This window comes from Somniosus microcephalus, chromosome 12, assembly GCF_052327205.1.
Source record: "Somniosus microcephalus isolate GS21.2 chromosome 12, FLI_Smic_1.0, whole genome shotgun sequence".
NCBI classification, from domain to species: domain Eukaryota; kingdom Metazoa; phylum Chordata; class Chondrichthyes; order Squaliformes; family Somniosidae; genus Somniosus; species Somniosus microcephalus.
This window is the reverse complement of record NC_140998.1, coordinates 138,417,216-138,440,897: the sequence shown is the minus strand read 5'-3', so window position 1 is coordinate 138,440,897 and position 23,682 is coordinate 138,417,216. Positions and strand designations below refer to the sequence as shown.

General features: G+C 48.0%; 1 long non-coding RNA gene across 1 annotated transcript; it reads right to left on the bottom strand.

The window, feature by feature from the left end:
• Positions 1–12,682: 12,682 nt before the first annotated feature.
• Positions 12,683–21,188, bottom strand: LOC147109561 (uncharacterized). Its single transcript, XR_015080435.1, has 3 exons — positions 20,488–21,188; positions 13,693–13,851; positions 12,683–13,546 (listed from the first exon to the last, which is right to left on the bottom strand). It is a non-coding gene; the product is annotated as an uncharacterized LOC147109561 (long non-coding RNA).
• Positions 21,189–23,682: the final 2,494 nt, after the last annotated feature.

Sequence of the window (23,682 nt, the reverse complement as noted above, 5' to 3'; positions counted from 1 at the left end):
CTCACTGTCCAGGCTCATGCATGAAGAGTGATCACTTGAGTGAGGAGTTGGGGAAGGGCCATCGCTGCAGGCTCTGCATTGGGACCAGTTAGCTGGTCCCTGATGGCAGCCGTGATCCGGCCCGATCAGCCCCCTGCACTCCAGCAAAGTGCCGGGCTGATCGATCGCGGCCCAGGAGCAATCGAAAAAAATCAATTTCAATGTTATTAAAATGTTTCTCCTACCCTCACCAACATCCCCTTTAACTTGCGCCCCCAAAGCACCCGGCCTCCTGAACAATGCTTCCTGCAGCTGTCGGCGTTGTCACCCATCGATGCTGCAGGGGGCGGAACCGAAGTTCAGTTCCGGGGTGCTGTCAGGGCGATGCACACGGCAATGACATCACAATTTCCGGGTGCAGGAGATCGTGGCGCTAGTGGTTACCGCACCCGGTCGCAAAGCTGGTAGTGCCCCATTAGCACCCCCCGGAGGTACAAAGGTACCGAATTTCTCCCCCAAAGTTTTTGATTTACAAAAATATTTAAATTTTTGCCCCAGCTGAGTTTAGAAAATCATTTTTAAACCTAATTTTTGTTATAAATCTGACTCCTAACATTTCCCCAATGTAGACATCTCTAGTGTAAATGTTTTGTATTGTCCATGTTAAATGTACTGAAGAATGGATTGTCGGTCCTCCCACCATCTCCTTCCTTTAAGGCTTCACCATCTTGTAAACATAGGAAAGTCTTATTAAAAGTGTCGACAGATTTGAGTTCCAAACAAAGATGTAAAAGGAACCCCTTAATCACAATTTTATAGAGCTGCCCAGTATTATTGTTTTTAAATCAACTTATTTTTTGAGTCTGGATGTTCCAGACAGCATGTTAATGTCTCGTGTGCATGTTAAAGAAAAGCACCAGTCAGCTAATAATAAGGAAGGTTTCATCACAAGCTTGATAATTAGGTTTATTCAGCACGCCAGGAAATTGCCATTTGAATTCAGTCGGAGTTAACTCCTTGTAGTCCTGTATCTTTCTCAAAGTAGGACTCTTGTGCACCACACTCTAAACGTATTTCTATACTTGTCAGTGGTGTTTGATCATATTCAGATGTTTGTTTAAATTCAGCAAACTTCATATCTGGGAGGAATTTTAACCGAACTTGCCTGGTGGGAACCTGATGGTATTGGATCAGCTGCTCGGGCTACAGCCCACCTGATTTTACCTGCTATTGAATTCAATGGAAAGTAAAATCAGGCAGGGTGTAGAACGGTTAAGGGGGGGGGGGGGGGGCGGTGCGATTTTAATCCTACTTGCTCAGCAGAAACCTGGCGGGTGGGCAGTTAAAGTTGTCCTGGCTCTTACCTGCCCAAAAGCCACCATGATCGCAACATCTGCAATTTTAACCTGCTCTCCTGAGCAGGCAGCAAGGACACGCGCCTGGAGCCAATGGGGTCATTCCTTACATGTGCATGTTATGGCTCAATTACATCATTGAGACCGGACTGTAATTTTAATTCAGGCTTGAGCGGGAACCCATCTGGAGTTAAAATTGGGGCCCAGCTGGGGCCGATTTCAACTCCCAGAGTGGGCGGCAGTCCTGGGCAGGACTCTGACTTGGCAGCCCGACAGATTTAAACTGAATCCCGCCGGCCAGCTGTTCAGCCATTTGCGGCAGAAAATGACAGCTAGCCGGGGGAGACGGTGACCGAGAGAAGGCTGCCGGCTGCAAAATAAGTGCGTGAAGGGTGGGTATGGTGAGGGTCTTGCGGTTGGGGAGGGGGAGGGAGCCTGGGGCAGCAGAGATCCAGCCTTTCCTTGTGGAGCAGCTCTCCTGGACCCACAAGTAAGCATTGTGCCGAGAATGGATAACTGAGTGGTCAGGAGTTGAATGTAGAGGGTGTAGTGTATGTGCCTTTCAGAGCCCCATGTGTGCTGTAATGCCGGTAATGGCCACTCGGGCTATATAAGCCTGTATATTGTGTTATATCCATTAGTACCCCCCCCAGACTTTGCTTAGTAAACACCTATGAACCAACTCCTGTCTTCAGTGTCTCTATCTACACACGGACACTACAGTGGCGACGAAGTGAAAACGGACTTACCTGCAATTCGGCAGCACCTCAAGAACATCGATTCCTCGGGCGTCCAGAAGACTCTAGAAAGTGAAAGAAGCTGTGGTTTCACCAGCTGGCCAAGCTGGTGGCAGGTACTGCGCTAATCCTTCCTGGGCGTCAGGCTGGGACTCCAGCGGCTGGCTCTACAGCTGGGACAAGCAGCGAAATCGGAGGCAAGCAATAACAGACGGGGAGGGAGCACTCGGGAGACGGCCGGCGCGGCAAGCAAGTCAGCGTTCAGACCTAGAGAGAAAGTCCGGCGGGAACGAGTCTCCAACCGTAAATAAATAAATAAATAAAAAAAGAACGGAAACCGCGGGAAACAGCGTTGTCATCGGCAGCAGCGGCAGGAAAGCGCGGGAAGCGCCATATCTTTTCTAAGATGCCTAAGTCTGGCAATATTGATGCTTTTGATAGCGAAATAGAGGATTGGACCACATATGTGGAAAGAGTAGAGGTATATTGCACTGCAAATGGAATAGAAGATGAAAAAAAGGCTTCAGTACTGCTGAATCTAATGGGCGCAAAGGCATACGGGCTGTTACGAAATTTAATCACTCCAGCCAAACCAAAGGACAAGGATTTTAAAGAAATTGTTGATACCCTGCAGGAGCACTTAAACCCAACACCGCTGCTGATAGCGGAACGATTCAAATTCTTCAAGAGAAATCAACACAAGAATGAAAGTAACGCTGATTACCTCACTGAATTAAGAAAGCTATCAAAATACTGCCAATTCGGGGCAGGACTAGCAGATTATCTTCGAGACAAATTCATCTGCGGTCTCTTAGGTGAAGGAACACAAAAAAGGCTGCTTTCTGAAAAAGATTTAACACTGGACAAAGCTTTCAGTATGGCTGTATCATACGAATCAGCAGCAAGAGGAGCTGCAGAGATACAACAAAAGACACAGGACTTCGGCACCCATGAAATGACACAGGGTTTCGAAAGATGTTATCGCTGCGGCAGATCCACCCATAACCAGAGGGACTGCTGGTTCAAGGACAAAGCATGCAGGCAATGCGGAAATATTGGACACATTGCACGGGTATGCCGATCTGGACAAAATAAATCCACAGACAGGAAAAAAAAAATCAATAAAGTACAGAAAGGTACAAATGATGACGGACAGTAGCTCCGAAGACCAGAAGAGCGATAGCGACTCCGGAAACAAGAGACTAAGCTGTCTCAAATTACATAATGTACTTGCCAAAGATGATTACCAGACCATTTGGGTTACCCTCACGATAGCAGGATCTCCAGTTAAAATGGAGCTAGATACAGGATCAGCTCTGACCGTAATAAATCGACAGGATTACGAGAGGCTATTTCCGCATATACCTTTAAAAGACACATCCATTATTTTAAAAACATATACGGGGCAGAAAGTATACCCCAAAGTAAAAATAAGGGTGCCTGTTGTATACAACGGCAAGGAAATACAAAAGTTGTATTTATACATTCTACAAGATGGTGGCCCACTGCTGTTAGGACGCGAATGGATCAGGAAAATACATTTAGACTGGCACTCCATTCAGGCACTGACGGTGACCAGTAACAAAAAAAATGATGATGACATCATACCTGAACGATTAAAAGATATCTTGGCCAACGCCAAAGAAGTGTTTCAAGAGAAACTAGGAACCTTGAAAGGCATCACCGCCTCAATAAAAGTGGAAGATGCAGCAATTCCCAAGTTTTTTAAAGCAAGACCCGTGCCATACGCAATTCGTCCAGCAGTCGAGGCAGAGCTGGAGAATTTGGAAAATGCAGGCGTATTATCCAAAATAGATTGGAGCGAGTGGGCAACACCCATCATTCCAGTCATGAAGAAAGCATTGAAATCTGAAGAACAGAGAAAAATTCACATCTGTGGAGACTTCAAGGTGACGGTAAACCTGGTCCTTCACACGGTACAGTGCCCTCTTCCGAGGATAGAAGGTATTTTCGCCTCACTATCCGGAGGGAAACGTTTCACCAAAATTGACTTGGCACAGGCATATCTACAGATGGAGGTTGAAGAGGCCTCTAAAAAATCTCACGATAAATACACACAAAGGTCTGTACCAGTACAATCGACTAGTTTTCGGAGTAGCATCCGCTCCAGCTATCTGGCAAAGAGCTATGGAGCAAGTCCTCCAAGGGATTCCGGGTACTCAATGCTACCTAGGCGACATCCTTGTAACAGGAGAAAACGACAACGAGCACCTTGCCAATTTGGAGCAGGTGCTCACTAGGCAGAGAGAACGGGGCCTACGAGCAAATCGTCCCAAGTGCGAATTTTTCCGAAATCAAATATTATAGTGTGGCCACATAATAAATAAGGAAGGGTTGCATAAGTCACCTGAAAAAATTCAAGCGGTCATAAAAGCCCCAGCACCTGAAAATGTTTCACAATTAAGGTCGTTCCTGGGATTAATAAATTACTATCATAAATTTTTACCGAACTTATCAACTCTTCTACACCCTCTTAATGAACTGCTACAAACAGGAGTAATTTGGAAATGGAACGAAGACTGTAAACGTGCCTTCCATAAATGCAAAGACTTAATCACATCCAAAGAAGTTTTGGCTCATTACAACCCATCACTGCCAATCAGACTGGCGTGCGATGCATCCCCTTACGGCATAGGAGCAGTATTATCGCATAAATTCCCTGATGGCTCGGAACGGCCGATAGCTTTTGCGTCACGCTCATTGAACTCAGCTGAGCGTAACTATGCCCAAATCGACAGGGAAGCACTCAGCCTGGTATGGGGAGTGAAGAAATTCAACCATTACCTACACAGACAAAAATTGACCTTGTTGACTGACCATCAACCCCTCATCTCCATATTCAACCCTAAAAAGGGTGTTCCCATTATGACAGCGCAAAGGCTACAGAGGTGGTCCCTTTTTCTAGGGGCACACCAATACAACATAGAATACAAAGGATCAAAACAGCATGGGAATGCTGACGGTTTATCGCACCTACCGTTGCCAACGGTAGAAGAGGCACCTACAGTAGACCCAGTAGAGATGTTCCACTCAACCATAGTGGAATGTCTACCAGTGACAAATTCTGCCATTGAAAGGGAGACAAGAAATGACCCGACTCTCTCACGGGTCTACGATTTAACAGTGAAGGGATGGCCAGCACATGGCGAACCACTGTTGCCAGCATTCTCGCAAAGAAGAGAACAGCTGTCAGTGTGCCGAGGAACCTTGATGTGTGGATCCAGAGTGGTGATTCCACCCAAACTCCAGGATAAAGTGCTAAAGGAGCTTCACGAGGGGCATCTGGGTGGAGTGAAAATGAATAACCTAGCCAGGGCGTTTGTATGGTGGCCAGGTATCGATGGAGACATCGAAGAAATGACCAAGAGCTGCCTAGGATGCCAGAAGGTCCAAAACGCTCCACCACAAGCCCCTCTACATCCATGGGAGTGGCCCTCATCTCCCTGGCAAAGGGTACACATCGACTTTGCTGGTCCATTTATGGACTCAATGTTCTTAATCGCGGTTGATGCACACTCCAAGTGGCCGGAGGTAATAAAGATGTCCTCCACCACCACGGAAAAAACCATCACAGTATTAAGGACCATATTTGCCAGGAATGGGCTGCCGGAACAGATCTGTTCTGATAATGGACCGTAATTTGTGTCCGAAGAATTCAGGAAGTTCTTAAAAAACAATGGGGTTAAGCACTACACGTCCGCCCCATACCATCCCGCCACCAATGGATTGGCTGAAAGGTTTGTCTAGACCTTCAAGAAGGCCATAAAGGCCATGGGTAATGAAGACATAAAACTTCAGCACAAGGTGGATAACTTCTTGTTCGCATACAGGAATGCAACACATATGGTTACCAACCAAACTCCCGCCATGATGTTCTTCAATAGAAACCTAAGATGCCGGCTGGATTTGGTCAAACCCAACATCAGAAGGGACGTGGAGAACCGGCAGTTTCAAGGCATGAATGAAAGGCCAACTAGAACCTTCCAGATAGGTCAACAAGTTTTGGCCCGGGACTACCGTACCGAGAAATGGCAGCCTGGAACTATCTGCACACGACTAGGACCACTGATGTATACCGTGGACATCGGAGAAAGCATAATAAGGCGCCATGCTGACCAAATCATAGAGTCATCCGAAAAGGGACAACCTACACCACAACTCTATACGCCCAACGATGAAGTAGAGATACCCATATCTACCTCCGATCCGGTGATACTGGAACCCGATGAACCCGACACTGGCATTCAAGCCGAATCAGCCTTGCCAAAAGAACCTACTACACCACCAGAAACTACTACACCACCGAGGCGTTATCCGGACCGAGTCAGGAAGCCTCCTGAGAGACTGACTTATAATTAATTAACTACAGCAATGTGTATATTATTTTTCTTATAACATGAAATTAATAATTACTTACAATATGATGTACTGGTTAGCTAAAAGGGGAGGAATTGTAGTGTATGTGCCTTTAAGAGCCCCATGTGTGCTGTAATGCCGGTAATGGCCACTCGGGCTATATAAGCCTGTATATTGTGTTATATCCGTTAGTACCCCCCCAGACTTTGCTTAGTAAACACCTATGAACCAACTCCTGTCTTCAGTGTCTCTATCAACATACGGACACTACAGAGGGAGTCATAGGAGCAGGAGATGGTAGAGATCGATCTAGTGAAGACAGGGTGGAGATAGGTGAGAAACTGTGGGGCATTGTGAGGTTAGAAGCTGGAATAGGTGAGCTGTGGGTGATCAGGGAATGCAGAGAGGCAGAAGAAGACTGAGGCAGCTGAGCAGATAGACAAAGACATCCATGAGATTCCCACTACTGGCATCAGGAATGAAGAAAGCGAGGTTAGTGGGGGAGCTCGTAGGAGGTGGTTAATAGTAGAGAAAAGGAATTTGAGATTTCCCTCCCTCTCCAGAGTGATCCACATAAATAAGATGACTTATTTGTAGAAAATGGGGTGATCATTTTTGGTTGTTGTGCCAGATCTGGCAGTGGATGTTCAGGCCAGTCGTGCATTCTGCGGTCCTTAAATTTGATGATGCAAAGGTGCTTGATTTACAGGGATCATCAGGGGTAGGGGACCATGAGAGTTCTTGTAGGGACAAGGACGTTGAACATTGAGGCTGGGGAACTGCTAAGTAGGCTGATGGGGGCAACAGCATCATGTCAGTTAGTAAGGTGCTGGAGACTGTAGGTAGTTTTCTCCAAGGACTGACAGTGATGATAGAAGGGTTAGGGCAGACAAAGGGATGTCGATAATGAGGGAAGTTAAGAAGTGGTCAGAAATGGCCTTGTTAGTGATACATACTTCACCAGGTAGTGAGTAAATCCATGTGCAATGGTGAGGTTATGATGGTGGCCATGGTTACAGGAGGGAGAGTTGATGTGCAGAATCACACTGAGGCAGGAATATTGAGATATCTGAGGGGAGGGATCATGGGGATTTTAAGTTTTGGTTGAAATTGTTGAGGATGAGGATTTTTTCAGTGCAAAGACTGAGTGGGAAAAATGGGAAAGAGATTTCCACAAGGTGGTCATCAGAGGACTTTGGGAGGGGAGGGGGTTGGTGATGAGGACTTTGAACGAAAGGTGGGTGGGGTAGTAAAGGATAAGGTGCTTAAATTTGGAGAAGGAACCGGAGAAGTAAGGAGATGGGTCAAGGTGGGATCTAGAGATATAGAGCCACCCACCACCATGGTGGCTTGCTGAGGAACATGTTGGAATATATAGCCAGGCAGGGGAGTAATGGTGTGAAAGGAATCACCATCAGTGACCTATGTTTTGGTCAGGCCTCAGATGTCATTGAAATCACCTAGGATGAGGTCATGGATGGGGAGGTCCTTTCTTGCAAGGGAGTGGGAAATTTGTAGGCCAATCGTCCCAATAGTTATTCGTCATGTTTTATGTAATATGTCAGAATGCTAGGAGAGGTGAAGGCTTTCCCCTTTTCTCAGACGGGCCTAAGATCCATGTGCATTATTTGGCAGGTTTGAGTATCTGTCACCCCAGGGTCTTAGACTGTGGTACTGGAAAGCACAATTATGCCACTATTCTGTCAACGAACATCTCTGTTGGTGGAGCCTGCATATACTGTAGAACCTGCTTTTATCGGAAGCCGATCTGCTGCTTTTGTTTAGAAAAACACTTCCATTCCAAAGCCAATGTTATGAATCTTATGATCCATGAAGAAAGACTCATGAAATAACACTGGACGGCCAGCTGGTGGCGCCGTCCAAGGAGTATAAATACTCAGGCATGGGCCCAGCTTGCCCAGGACATTTTGTAAACAGGAACTAGTGAAAGATAACTAGACCTCTGTAGGAACGTGGGTTCCTAACTAAAAGACTGAGTTCTACTCAGGCGATCAAACAAAACGAACTTTAATGAAACAAACAGGTTTTAACAAGAAACTGCAGGATAACATCGAATGTAGGTCTGCTCTCTTCGGAGGCTCCACGAGGACTGCCCCTGCGGTCCCGTGGCTGACGTCATGACGTTTTCCCACCAGTTGGGGATCACGTGATGAACGGGGTGACGTCATCACGTTTTAGCCACGCTGTTAAAGTAACCACGCTCTGTACAGTTAAACAGCATAAATAAAGATACAGACTCAGGCTGTAGCTAACATGTTGTTAAAGGAATTATATACAAACGATCTGAGTCCTTTGGTGGCTCCGCCACATGCGCCCCCCCAGAATTGTCTTCAACAGCAAAAGTGAGGCGTCGAGGAGGCCTGACAAGTCTGTCCGAGCGACTTCGGTAACCCTGCAGAGGAAGCTGATGGACGGTGGTTGAGCTGGCGGGCGGCTGTGGTTGAGCTGGCACGGCGGGTGTGGTCGAGCTGGCGGGCGGCTGTGGTTGATCTGGCGCGGCGGCTACGGGCGGTCGGCCACGTTTCGGCGGTTGAGCGATGACGACTGGGCGGTCCAGGTCCAAGTGAGCCGGCTTCAACCGGTCCACCGAAATGTGATCTGGCTTTCCTCCGATGTCGACCGAAAAGGATTTGTCTCCCGATTCGATGACGCAGAAAGGACCAGTGTAAGGGGGCTTGAGCGGATCCCGGTGAGCGTCGTGGTGGATAAATACGTATTCGCCGTTCTTCAGCTCAGCCGGCACGTGGGAACTCTGCAGGCCGTGATTTGAAATAGGCACCGGAGCGAAGCATCTGGCCGCTTCCTGGTGGCTGACGAGTTGCTGGGAGGCGGACCATGGCTCTGTGGGAGAAGGGAGGAAATCCCCTGGTACTCGGAGCGGCTGGCCATAAACGAGTTCCGCCGAGGACGATTGCAGGTCTTCTTTGGGCGCCGTACGAAGACCCAAAAGTACCGATGGGAGTCTGTCCACCCATCCCGCAACTTGAAGACTGGCCCGTAGAGCGGCTTTAAGCGACCTGTGGAATCGCTCGCACAGGCCGTTCGCCTGCGGATGATAGGCGGTGGTGCGATGAAGTTTGGTGCCGAGCCCCTGAGCTACAGCGTTCCAGAGCTCCGAGGAAAATTGTGGCCCACGATCGGAAGAAATGTCCGCCGGTACCCCGAAACGAGCAACCCAACAGGAGATGAAAGCTCTAGCGACGTCTGCCGAAGTGGTGGAAACCAAAGGAATTGCCTCTGGCCACCTAGTGGTGCGGTCCACCATGGTGAGGAGATGCGTATAACCATGGGAAGGCGGAAGTGGCCCCACAAGGTCCACATGCATGTGGTCGAAACGACGCTCCGGAACAGCGAACGTAGCCACTGGAGCTTTTACATGACGCTGGACCTTGGCCTTCTGGCAGACCACGCAGGTGTTGGCCCAGTCACGGACATCCAGGTGCATACCCTTCCAGACGAATTTCGCCGACATTAGCCGTTGTGAAGCCTTCATACCAGGGTGCGACAACCCGTGTATGGCGTCGAACACTTTCCGGCGCCATGCGACTGGCACGATAGGTCGGGGAATGCCCATGGAGACGTCGCAAAGGAGTGTGGTGCCAGCGGCCTGGAAACTGACGTCGGCCGCTTGGAAACTAGAGGGGACGGTTCTGTATGATTGGACCTCTGGATCCGAGGCCATGAGGGTGTAGTCAATCCCAAGGTGAACCATATGGACCGTCGCGCAGGAAAGGCAATCTGCTACCAGGTTGTCTTTGCCAGACACATGTTGAATGTCCGTGGTGAATTCAGAAATAAACGTCAGGTGACGTTGACGACGAGCTGACCACGGTTCGGCGGTCTTGGTCATGGCGAACGTTAGAGGCTTGTGGTCGACAAAAGCCGTGAAGGGACGTCCTTCTAATAAGAACCGGAAATGGCGGATGGCTAGAAAAAGGGCCAGCAACTCCCGATAGAAAATAAAGCACCTTCGTTCATTTCTCCATAGTTTACGACTGAAAAACGCCAGCGGTTGCCACGTGCCGTTCACCCACTGCTCCTGCACTGCGCCGATGGCGTAGTCCGACACGTCGGTGGTAAGGGCGATGGTGGCACCTGGAAGCGGGTGCGCCAGCATGGTTGCGTTGGCCAAGGCGCTCTTAGTGTTGACGAACACCTGGTCCATCTCGGTCGTCCAGCTGATTGGATCCTTACCGGACTTGCCCTTGAGGGCCTCGTACAAAGGCTGCATAAGCAGAGCCGCCTTAGGGACGAAGCGGTGATAGAAATTGACCATCCCAAGGAACTCTTGCAGGGCCTTGACGGTTGGCGGGCGCGGGAAAGAAGTAACAGCCTCCACTTTCGTCAGTAAGGGGACGGCGCCTTCTGATGTGATGCGGTGTCCCAAGAAATCGATCCGCTGCAGGCCGAACTGGCACTTTGCCGGGTTGATGATCAAACCGTGCTGACTGAGGCGTGTAAAGAGGGTATGCAAATAGCAGATGTGCTCTTCCTTGCTAGCGCTGGCGATGAGAATGTCGTCGAGGTAGACGAAGATGAAGTTTAGGTCTCGGAGCACGGAGCCCATGAAGCGCTGGAAAGCCTGTGCCACATTCTTCAAGCCAAACAGCATCCGCAGGAACTCAAAGGCCGAAAGGGGTGATGACTGCGGTTTTCGGGACGTCTTGCGGGTGCACGGGAACCTAGTGATACCCCCGGACGAGGTTGACTTTTGAAAAGATAGAATTTCCCGCCAAATGGGCCGAGAAATCCTGAATATGCAGGATCGGGTACCGATCAGGAGTAGTGGCGTCGTTCAGGCGTCGGTAGTCACCGCATGGCCGCCAGCCGCCGCCCGGTTTCAGAACAATGTGGAGAGGTAAAGACCAGGGACTATTCGACCGGTGAATAATCCCCAGCCGCTCCATCATGTCGAACTCTGCTTTCGCAGCTGCGAGCTTGCTGGGTTCAAGCCTTCTAGCCCGTGCATAAACCGGGGAGCCAGTAGTGGTGATATGATGTTCAACACCATGCATCGTGGCCGAGGAGGAGAAAGTGGGCCTGGTCAGCTCCGGGAACTCTCCGAGGAGCCGAGTGAAGTCATCCGGAGATGGGAACGTGCAGGCGATAGAGCGCGACACGGCGGTACCGTGGTGGCACGGAATCGAGTGGAAGGTGGCCACGTTGATCAACCGGCGGTGCCAGACATCAACGAGGAGGCCGTTGGCACACAGAAAATCACCCCTAGGATGGCCTGAGAGACTGTGGCCGTGACGAATTCCCAATGGAAGCTCTGACCGCCGAAACACACTTGGACCCGCCATTTTCGGAAAGTTCGAATGGTTGCGCCATTAGCCGCCACGAGGGAAAAGCCGTGGTCCCCAGCTTGCATATCGAGATTCGACGCAGGTAGGGTGCTACACTGTGCCCCGGTGTCGCAAAGGAAACGTCGACCCGATAGGGAGCCGGTGATGAAAAGAAGTTTCCCCGAAGATCCGATGGCCATCGCAGCCGCGGAGTGCCTGTTAGACCTGGTCCTCCTTCGCCAGGAACGCTGCAGGAGCTTTGTTTTGTTTTTGGGTGAAAAGCTGCAGGGAGAGCGGCAGTGTCATGCTTTCGCGCCAAAACGGGTGTGGTAGGAGCACCAGCCCGCTGCAAGAGGAGCTGGAGCCGTGTCTGTGGGGGATGGGTGTCTCGTGGCAGCGCAGCACTGCTGGGTTACTGTGAAAATCTTATCTGCTTCGGCAGCAAGCTCTGCGCAGTCCGTGACCTCGGACCTGGCTAGGGCAGCCTGCACCTGCTCCGGCAGTTGGCAGAGGAATAGCTCCCGGAAGAGGAAGCATTCCGGTTCAGCACCTAAGAGCGTGAGCATTTGGCTCATGAGCTCGGACGGTTTGGAGTCCCCGAGGCCGGGCATAGCGAGAAGCCGGCGAGCGCGTTCTGACTTCGAGAGCCCGAAGACTTGTAGCAACTGCGCCTTTAACGTATCATACTTGCGGTCAGTAGGAGGACTACCGAGGAGGCTGATGATCTACGAGGCAGTGGCGCTAGAGGGCGGAGACCACGTAGTAATAACGGGTCTGATCCGTGACGATGTTCCTGATGTCAAACTGGGCTTCAGCCTGGCTGAACCACGCAGCTGGTTGTTGCTCCCAGAACTGTGGCAGTTTCAGAGTCACGGCGTTCGTTTCCATGCTGAAGAGCTTCCACGAAAACCGTTCGCGAAAGTCGGGGTCACCAATGTAGGAACGTGGGTTCCTAACTAAAAGACTGAGTTCTACTCAGGTGATCAAACAAAACGAACTTTAATGAAACAAACAGGTTTTAACAAGGATAACATCAAATGTAGGTCTGCTCTCTTCAGAGGCTCCACGAGGACTGCTCCTGCGGTCCCGTGGCTGACATCATGACGTCATCACATTTTCCCGCCAGTCGGGGATCACGTGATGAACGGTGTGACGTCATCACGTTTTAGCCGCGCTGTTAAAGTAACCACGCTCTGTACACTTAAACAGCATAAATAAAGATACAGACTCAGGCTGTAGCTAACATGTTGTTAAAGGAATTATATACAAACAATTTGAGTCCTTTGGTGGCTCCGCCACACCTCCATGTTTTGAAACAAGTAGATTAAAGCCTTACTTTATACTCGAACCAAGTGCGTAGTGAGTTTTATTACGTCAGCCCCTTTGAAATTATTGGCGCTGGACTCCTCCATGCTCCTTGACATTGAACGCAGGCTTTCCGGCAGGCTTCCCAATGCACCATAAATTTTGGTGTGTACACCCATTAGCATTCTTCTATAGCCTGGCCCACCAAAGTCCTCATCTGATTCCTCTGCAGTAGAACTAATGTGCAACCTCACCCTCCGGCGAGCTGGCACATGTGCTATCCTTTCCACCAGCCCTGACTCCAGCGCACTTGTGCCCGGTGTCTCACCACGTGCAGATGCCACCTCTAGGCCATCCTCTAAATTACACGCAGTGTCAGTATCTGAGCTGGTGGCTGCAACTGTGAAATCGAGTGACGGTGTCCCTTCATCTTCATTTTCTTCTGGCTCTTCCTCCACTGCCTGGGCAGGTTCCAGTTCTTGGGTATCTGAAATGAACAAGGGATGGGTTGTGGTGAGGGGAAGAGGCAAAAGTACGAATGTGTGCTTACACCATATGCAGCTTGTAAGTCAGAAAAGATTGAGAGATGAGGGGGAAGTGGGGTGAGATAAGTGGGATCAGCTATGCGGTTACCCTCATCTTCATGGCTTCAACCCCGCTGGTGGCCATGGCCTCAGCAATGGTCCTTCCTATAATGGCCAGCACTGTCTCCTCCATGGGGTTTAAAACATGCAGGCGTGCCTCTCCCCCTCCCGTTAATTCCTTCTGCCTCATGTTGTGCGCCACATTCTCCTGCAAGAAAGAGGGAATTGTGTCAGTGAGTGTCGTGCAATATGTTTGGGTGATGTGGCTGTCGTGACTGAAAAGCTGCCAGTGTATGCAAGCTTTGCGATGTGGGTGTGAGGCTTGCAACAATGCTAAGTGTGTGAGGGTGAGGTAAAACATATGAATGTTAGGTATGAGTCCTGGTTGATAGAGATTGTTGGTAGGTGAGTGATGGAGGTTTAGTGAATTGAGCAATGGATGAGGCTTGTGGTGGAGTTGGTAGAATATGGCATTTGAAGATGCGCTCACTGACCTTGACAACTCGTGTGAGATCATTAAACTTCTTCCTGCACTACATCCAGGTCCTTGGGGATACAATCCTGTCATTGACCTCCTCCGCTATCTCTTGTCACTGCTTTCTGAGCATGTGTCTGGAGGGCCTCCAGTCCCCATGAGGGTACAGGACATCTCTCCTTCTTTCACCCTCTTCTATCAAGAGGTTCAGTGCAGTGTCTGAAGACCTTGGTGCACGCTCTCACCCATGGTCATCCAGTGTTGATTCTTCCACAGCATAATATTCAGAATGATCTCAGCACCACCAGCAGCCACGATGCCCTTCCCCTTTAACAGTACTAGGTACTCACGATATTGGGTCCTCTGCTGATGTGTGGAGCCAATGAACAGCGCGGGGAGTGCTGGCTGCATGCAGAAATCATGGAATTGCGCAGGCAGCACAAAGTTGGTGTCCTGCCTGCATTTCAATCAACAGGCGCAGATTAATTGCGCATCGCGATCCATGCACCCGTTTGAGGTTTATCCAATTTAACCCCCACGGAATCTTACAGCCTGTGCCGGCTCTATGAAAGAGCTATCCAATTAGTTCCACTTTCCTGCTCTTTCTCCATAGCCCTTCATGTATTTATCTAATTCCCTTTTGAAAGTTACTATTGAATCTGCTTCCACCACCCTTTCAGGAAGTTCATTCGAGAGCACAGCAACTTGCCACACAAAAGATGACCCCTCATCTTACATAAGCACATAAGAATATAAGAAATAGGAGCAGGAGTAGGCCATACAGCCCCTCGAGCCTGCTCAACCATTCAATAAGATCATGGCTGATCATCGACCTCAACTCCACTTTCCCGCCTGATCCCCATATCCCTTGATTCCCCTAGAGTCCAAAAATCTATCTGTCTCAGCCTTGAATATACTCAAAGACTCAGCATCCACAGCCCTCTGGGGCAGAGAATTTCAAAGATTCACAGCCCTGTGAGCGAAGAAACTCCTCCTCATCTCAGTCTTAAATGGCCGACCCCTTATCCTGAGATCCAGCCAGGGGAAACAATCTCTCAGCATCTACCCTGTCAATCCCCTTCAGAATCTTGTATGTTTCAATGAGATCACCTCTCATTCTTCTAACCTCCAGAGAATATAGGCTCATTCTGCACAATCTCTCATCATAGGCCAGCCCTTTCATCCCAGGAATCAATCTAGTGAACCTTTGTTGCACCGCCTCAAGGCAAATATATTCTTCCTTAGATAAGGAGACCAAAACTGTGCGCAGTACTCCAGGTGTGGTCTCACCAAGGCCCTGTACAATTGTAGCAAGACTTCCTTACTCTTATACTCCAACTCCCTTGCAATAAAGGCCAACATGCCATTTGCCTTCCTTATTGTTTGCTGTACCTGCATGCTAGCTTTCTGTGTTTCTTGCACGAGGACACCCAAATCTCTCTGAACACCAACGTATAAAAAAGTTTCTCGTCATTTAAAAAATATTCTGTTTTTCTATTCTTCCTACCTCACATTTCCCTACATAACCTCTGGTTCTTTTGCCAATTATGTTAAATCTGTGTCGTCTGGTTACCAATGCTTCTACCACTGGAAACAGTTTCTCCTTATTTATGCTATCAAAACCCTTCATGATTTTGAACACCTCTATTAAATCTCCGCATAACCTTCTCTGCTTTGAGAACAGTCCCTTGTCTCTCCACGTAAATGTGTCACAGTAAAAGATAAATCAACTGAGGACATTTGTTACCTCCAGAATCCATCTGAAAAGGCTGAGACAAACCATCTGGGTATCTGAATAGGAGACAATCTCCTGTCTCCAAAGAAATGATTTATGGGAATTGGAAAAATGCAGGATTGATGATGGTGTAATTACAGAGACACTTATCTCATTTTGCCAATGTGAAAGAGAACCAACAGCTCTGGCCTTATCTTTGCATCTGTGAAAGACAGTTGAAGATTTGGTGCAATTAATAGTGCAGATACATTAGACGTGTGGTGTTTATCAAGTAGTGGCTGTTTGAATGCTAAGAAAGAAGGAATTACTAGCTGACCTACATTGGCTCCCAGCCCCCGAATGCCTCCATTAAAAGAATTCTCATCCTTGTGATCAAATACATCCACGGCCTGCTCCCTCCCTATCTCTGTACCTTCAGCCTTACAACCCTCCGAGATTTCTGCGTTCCTCCAAATCTGGCCTCTTGTCCGTCCCCCTTCCTCCATACCAGCAATGACGGCCGTCCCTTCAGGCGTCTCGGCTCTAAGCTCTGGAATTCCCTCCCCGTATGAGGTTCGAAAGGAGGTTCCTGTGGATCTGCAAATTGATCAGATATCTGCATTTTTTCTGTATTTGTTGATTTACTGGCACATTGTTTCTGTACACTAACAAAAAATGCAACGATTCCACCATTTTCCTTTGGGTAGCTGATACTGTCAGTTAGCACTGGAGGTCTTGGGGAGTGTGTCAGTATTGGCAGGAGCTTCCTACACACACATAGAAGTTTGAAAACTACTGGTTTAAATCAAATTTTTACTCATCAATTTTAAATGGAGGTAAAATAAATCTTAAAAAGGAACAAAGTGGTATTGGAAGACAGTGACTAGCAGAGAGCTAAAAAGAAACATTTTTTCTTCCTTTCAGGTGTCAAGGATCGCAAGCTTCAACAACTCTTGGACACCAACGCCCCTCCAGAACCATCTTCCCCTTCACTTTCCTCTGACCCCATCCCTTCTCCCAATTTCACCCCCTGCCACGTTTTCATTATCCCCTCTGACCTTCCCCTCTCTGACCCCAAACGATCAGTCCTTAGCAAAGGCCTGAGCTTCATCCCCTTACGCCCCCACCTTAATGAATTTCGAGCTCGGCACGATGCTGAGCTCTTTTTCCGCCGCCTTCGTCTCTGTGCCCACTTCTTTGGCCAGGAGTCTTCCCCCCGCATGGCTGACCCTTTCTCCCGCTTTCAGAATTCTCGTTCTACCTGGACCCCTCCCTCTGGCCTCTTACCCTCTCTAGATCTTTTCATTGCAAACTGCCGGCGTGACATCGGCCATCTCCATTTCTCTGCTCCCCTCACTCACTCCGACCTATCTCCCTCTGAACTTGCAGCACTCCATTCTCTCAGGTCCAACCCCGACATTGTCATTAAACCTGCTGACAAGGGTGGTGCTGTTTGTAGTGTATGTACCTTTAAGACAGAACTACTTTTACAGCTCCTGTATACTGTAGTACCGGCAGTGACCACACCTGTATATAAGCCTTGCGCATGCCTCTGTACCCCCAGTCTTGAGACTACCCTCCTCCAGTAAATACCTGTTTATTGTTAAGTTACAGCATCCGTGTGGTTATTAAAAAAACATCATACTCTCAGAATCACGGATCTAACACTGTTGTTGTTTGGCGAACCGACCTCTACCTAGCGGAAGCTGAACGCCAACTCTCCTACACCTCCTTCTACCTCCGCCTGGACCATGACCCCACTACCGAACATCAAGCCACCATTTCCAAGACTGTCACTAACCTCATCTCCTCTGGAGATCTTACCCCCACGGCCACCAACCTCATAGTTCCCCAACCCCGCACAGCCCACTTCTACCTCCTTCCCAAGATCCACAAACAGGACTGCCCTGGTCGTCCCATCGTTTCAGCTTGTTCCTGCCCCACGGAACTTATCTCTTCCTATCTCAACTCTATTTTTTCTCCCCTTGTCCAGTCTCTTCCCAACTACATCCGCGACTCTTCCAACGCCCTCTGCCACTTTAACAGTTTCCAGTTTCCTGGCCCCAACCGCCTCCTTTTCACTATGGACGTACAATCCCTCTACACCTCCATCTCCCACCAGGATGGCCTGAGGACGCTCCGCTTCTTCCTTGAACAGAGGCCCAACCAGTCTCCATCCACCACCACCCTCCTCCGCCTGGCTGAACTTGTTCTCACATTGAACAACTTCTCCTTCGACTCCACTCATTTCCTCCAAATCAACGGTGTTGCTATGGGAACCTGCATGGGTCCTAGCTATGCCTGCCTTTTCGTGGGATATGTGGAACACTCTTTGTTCCAGTCCTACTCAGGTCCCCTCCCTCACCTCTTTTTCCGGTACATTGATGACTGTATCGGTACCGTTTCCTGCTCTCGCCCTGAACTAGATAATTTCATTCACTTTGCTTCCAATTTCCACACTTCCCTCACCTTCACATGGTCCATCTCCGACTCTTCCCTTCCTCGACTTCTCCATCTCTATCTCTATCTCTATCTCTGGGGATAGGTTATTGACAAACATTCACTACAAGCCCACTGACTCCCACAGCTACCTGGACTACACTTCCTCCCACCCCGCCTCCTGTAAGGACTCTATTCCATTCTCCCAGTTTTTCTCCGTCTCCGCCGCATCTGCTCCGACGATGCCACCTTCCATACCAGTGCTTCTGACTGTCTTCCTTTTTCCTCAACCAAGGATTCCCCTCTACCGTGGTTGACACGGCCCTTAACCTGGTCCGTTCTATCTTCCACACTTCTGCCCTCATCCCTGCCCCTCCCTCCCGGAACCACGATAGAGTTCCCCCATCCTCACCTTTCACCTCACCAGCCTGCACATTCAACAGATCATCCTCCACCATTTCCACCACCTGCAGCATGATCCCACCACCAAACGCATCTTCCCCTCACCTCCCCTTTCAGCATTCCATAGGGACCGCTCCCTCTGCGACACCCTAGTCCACTCCTCTATCACCCCCAAAATCCCTTCCCCCGGCACCTTCCCATGCAAGCGCAGGAGATGCAACACATGCCCTTATACTTCCCCACTTCCCACTGCCAAGGGCCCCAAACACCCCTTGCAGGTGAAACAGCGATTTACTTGTACTTCTTGCAATTTAGTATAATGTATTCGCTGCTCACGATGTGGTCTCCTCTACATTGGGGAGACCAAACGCAGATTGGGTGACCGCTTTGCGGAACAACTCCATTCAGTCGGTAAGGGGGATCCCGAGCTTCCGGTGGCCTGTCACTTTAATTCACCACTCCACTCCCACTCAGACCTCACCGTCTGCGGCCTCTTGCATTGTTCCACGGAAGCTCAGCGTAAGCTCGAGGAACAGCACCTCATCTTTCGATTAGGCACTTTACAGCCTTCTGGACTCAACATAGAGTTCAACAATTTCAGATCATAACCTCTGCCCATATCATATATATATTTTTTAATCCACATTTTTGTTCTGTTCTTCTCTCCCACATGGCAGCTGTCTTTCATTCTGCCAGCGCAATTTACACTTCATCTAGAGCCATCCTTTGTTTCTTAACCTGTCCCATTACCACCTCCTCGTGCCTTGAATATCTCTTAATGTCTCTCAATGTCTCTTAATCTCTCCTGCCGTCTATCCTATCAGACATTCCCTTTTGTTCTTTCATCCCCTCCCCCATTTCCCAGCCACGACACTTGCTTAAAAATCTGTTCCATTTCCTGCTTTTTTCCAGTTCTGACGAAAGGTCATCAACCTGAAACGTTAACTCTGTTTCTCTCTTCACAGATGTTGCCTGATCTGCTGAGTAGCTCCAGCATTTTCTGTTTTTATTTCAGATTTCCAGCATCTGCAGTATTTTCTTTTTGTACTAGCAGAGAGCATGTGGATTAGACTGATGTTGCATTAGTAGATGGAAATACACAGCAGTTTCTTTCATCATCTATAGTGGGGTAGATCTAGCAACTGGCCAGATATATCCCCGCCCCCCCGGGCTGGTTCCAAACGTGTGGGCTCCAGGAAATAGCATAGGGCACAATCAGTCATCTGGCCATTCTACCTGTATGGGATCTTTATTTCCATACTCAACATGGAAATTGAACCCCTACAACTTTAACATCAGTGCAAAGCCCAAACCGCTTTACACGACGGACATTAAAGCTGTAACGTAAACACAATGGGGTTGAGTTTCCGCTTTGGGCATAATCGCCAATTTCGGCACAAATTGTGCCCAAAATTGTGCTCGCTTTGAAAAGTGCTCCCCCCAATCCCGGAGCTTCCACTCAAACTCATTTGCAAATCGCCGAAAGCAAAATCTGACATGAACCAGCGCAATCGGGCAGCGTTTTAAAATGTAATTCTTTTTTAAAAAATTTGCTTTAAAAAATTTTCCTTCATATATTTAAAAAGTGGTAACTTGGTGAAGTTTGATTAAAACAGCTGAAAATAGGTTTACCACAAAAAATAAGCATTTTTAATCACAGTGTCCATCCACTACCTCCGAATAACCTGATTTTAAATTACTGGAAGTCATTTTTTAAAAAGATATAAAACTATTTTCTAGTTATATTGGGGTACATTAATCAGTTTCTTAGTAAATTAAAACACAAATCAGAATTAAAAGCTTTTAAAACGTACCTTTTTAGTGCCCTTGTGTCCAAAAGAACCAGCTTAATTTTGAAAGCCTCCCTGAAGGCCTGCCAACGAGCACAATGATGATTAATTCACCCTGGGGGCGTCGCCAATTCTGTGGGTGAGGCCGGATTCTAGCACGATGTTTTAAAAGTAACGCAAAAGATCGCGGAAACTCGTGTTGCGATGAACGCAAATTGTGCTTAAAACCCCGTGATCTTTTGCACTGGTTACGCCGATTTCGGCCAAATCGCGCCGAAAAAAAGTGCAATCGAAGGGAAACTCCAGGCCTTTGCGTTGAACTACACAGCTAACTTCAACAATCTGTTGCCCTACACAGCAGGGTATTAACCAACTGTGGATATATGACTTGATACAAAATAAACTTTGAGCTGTTTCTGCTGACCTTACGTTTCTTTTTTTGGAATCTATTGATCACTAATATCTAAAGGGCTTTGATTGCACAACCCCCTTCAGTACTGCTGCTCTTGGTATGCTAATTCCATTAGGGTTCCAGGCTTGCTCGCATCAACCCAATAAAGGATGGCCTTGCAGCAGATAGAAATTTAATACTCAGTGTTTCTTTACACTAGTTTGTATGAAACATTTCACAAATAAAATCTTAGCCTCTTCAAATTACAATGGCCCAGTAATTCCGTTCCAAACGCGTGAGTACGATCAGGGTACTCACGCGTCTGGCCGGAAGAAATGCCGGTTTTCAGCATGCACAGCGCATGCGGAGAAAACCGGCATTTCCTGTCCTCTGAACGAAGGGGTTCAGAGGCACAGCGCGTGCGCAGTGAACTTCGTCGATTTCATTCATGGATTCAGTGAGGTTAAGATATTTTTGTTTGGGAAAGGGAGGAAAGTTATTTTAAGAAATGATGAGGTAAGTTTTAAAGTTTAATTTTTTTTTTTAATCGGGTTTTCAGTACTGTAGGTAGAAGGAGCAATTGTGGCTGTGAATTGAATTTGCTGTGTTTATTAAATGTGAAAATGACTGTTCTAAAATGAGTAATGTAACATTTCCAACATTTTTAAGAAAGAAACTGTTCATCAGTAATATATTCTTTTAAGTAATTATGTATGTATGTCCGTATATATTCCTTTACGTATATGTATATATTCCTTTACTTATGTGTATGAATGTATGTATTTAATTATGATTTTCCAATAAGTTACTTTCTCTGAAAGTCATAATTAAAAACATACATTCATACACATAAGTAAAGGAATATATACATACATATACGCAAAGGAATATATACAGACATACATACATAACTACTTAAAAGAATATATTACTGATGAAAAGTTTCTTTCTTAAAAATGTTGGCGTCATTTTCACATTTAATAAACACAGCAAATTCAATTCACATAGCCACAATTGCTCCTTCTACCTACAGTACTGAAAACCCGTTTTAACAAACAAAAATAAACTTTAAAACTTACCTCAGCATTTCTTAAAATAACTTTCCTCCCTTTCCCAAACAAAAATATTGCCTTTCAGAAGCTCCACGATAAAATATATCTTCCTCCGCAGCCTCTGGAGCAACTGCACTCATACTTTTTTCATGTGTAAGTTGTAAGGACTTAACCTCACTGAAAGCATGAATGAAACCGGCGAATTTTACTGTGCACGCGCTGCCTGTGCAGTCGCATGCGTTCTGCCTCTGAACCCCTTCGTTCAGAGGACAGGAAATGCCGGTTTTCCCCGCATGCGCTGTGCATGCTGAAAACCGGCATTTCCTCCGGCCAGACGTGTAAGTACCCCGACCGTACTCACGCGTTTGGAACGGAATTACTGGGCCAAAATTTTACATGTCAATAAAATGAAAAATTTAACAATTGCACGATTTGCCCCCTCGCATCTGCGACTGAGGGTCCAAGGAGGTGCATTGCGCAAGAGGTCATCGTCGTACGTATCCTTTCGGGAACTGTATGAAGTGGTGGAAGGATTTCTGGCCACGTTAACGCTCCTTCCGTGACCATAACCATCTTCATACCAGCCATTAGGGTGGTTAGTCCTATGGCGTGAGGGTTTTACGGGCTCCCACAACCCATCTGAGGGGGGGGGGCCACCCACACCCGCGGACGCAAGTATCCCGCTGGATGTCCACCCAGAATTTATAGTTGGAGCTCCGACTCCACTTGCCGGGACTGTCTGGAGTGGGGCTCGAAACCCTACTCCTTCTGGGCCAGCAGCGGGGATGTTTACCGCTACGCAAAAGGCCCACTCCGCGCAAAAGGTGACACCCATACGTTTTCTGCGCCTTTTCCCTCCCCGTGACTGGAGCTCTATGCTGCCACTTGAAAGACCAAGCTATCATCTGTCCTTTTTGCGGCGCCTTGGACTTCTCATTACCAATGATGAGCAGGCGCTGCGCCTCCACCTCGTTGAGGAGATTGCTGAGGTCATCATCAGTTCAATTGTGAGTTCTTTTAATGCCGTGAATTGTGCTCATTCCAGCCATTTCACGCTGCTAATCTGAGTGGGCCTTTGGCATAGCGGTAGCATCCCCGCCGCTGGGCCACACGGCCTAGGGTTTCTAACCCCACTCCAGACAGTCCTGGCAAGTGGAGTCGGAGCTCCGGCTCTAAATTCTGGGTAGACATCCAGTGGGATATTTGCGTCCGTGGGTGTGGGTGGCCCCCCCCCTCGTATAGGTTGTGGGAGCCCGTAAAACCCTCCCGCCATAGGATTAACCACCCTAATGGCTGGTACAAAGATGGTTACGGTCACAGAAGGAGCGTTAATCACGGCCAGAAATCCTTCCACCACTTCATATAGTTCCCCAAAGGGAACAGTGTGAAGACACGTATGACGACGACGTTGCTAATTAAATAAATGGAATGAAAAAAATGCTTTCAGGGCTTTTAAAAGTCTTTAAATCGCTTTAATTCTGTTTAAAACTACTTCAGATTCTTCAAAATAATGTAAACGTTTTTAAAAGTTTATAAAAGTTACTAAAAGCTTCTTAAAAATACCAAAAACCTATTTAAAATGCTGCTCTACATGTAAAAATGCTTTGCAGCTTGTGAGAAACATTGGGGGCATGTCCTTTTAAAATGAGACCTCAAGGGGCGTGTCTCACTTGCACTGCGCGCTCCAGGCTTCGCGCTGGCTGCACTCCTGGGCGGCGTGATGTCAGACGCTGCCCAGGAGTTAACATTTTAAAACAGGAATTCCAGGCGTCCCTG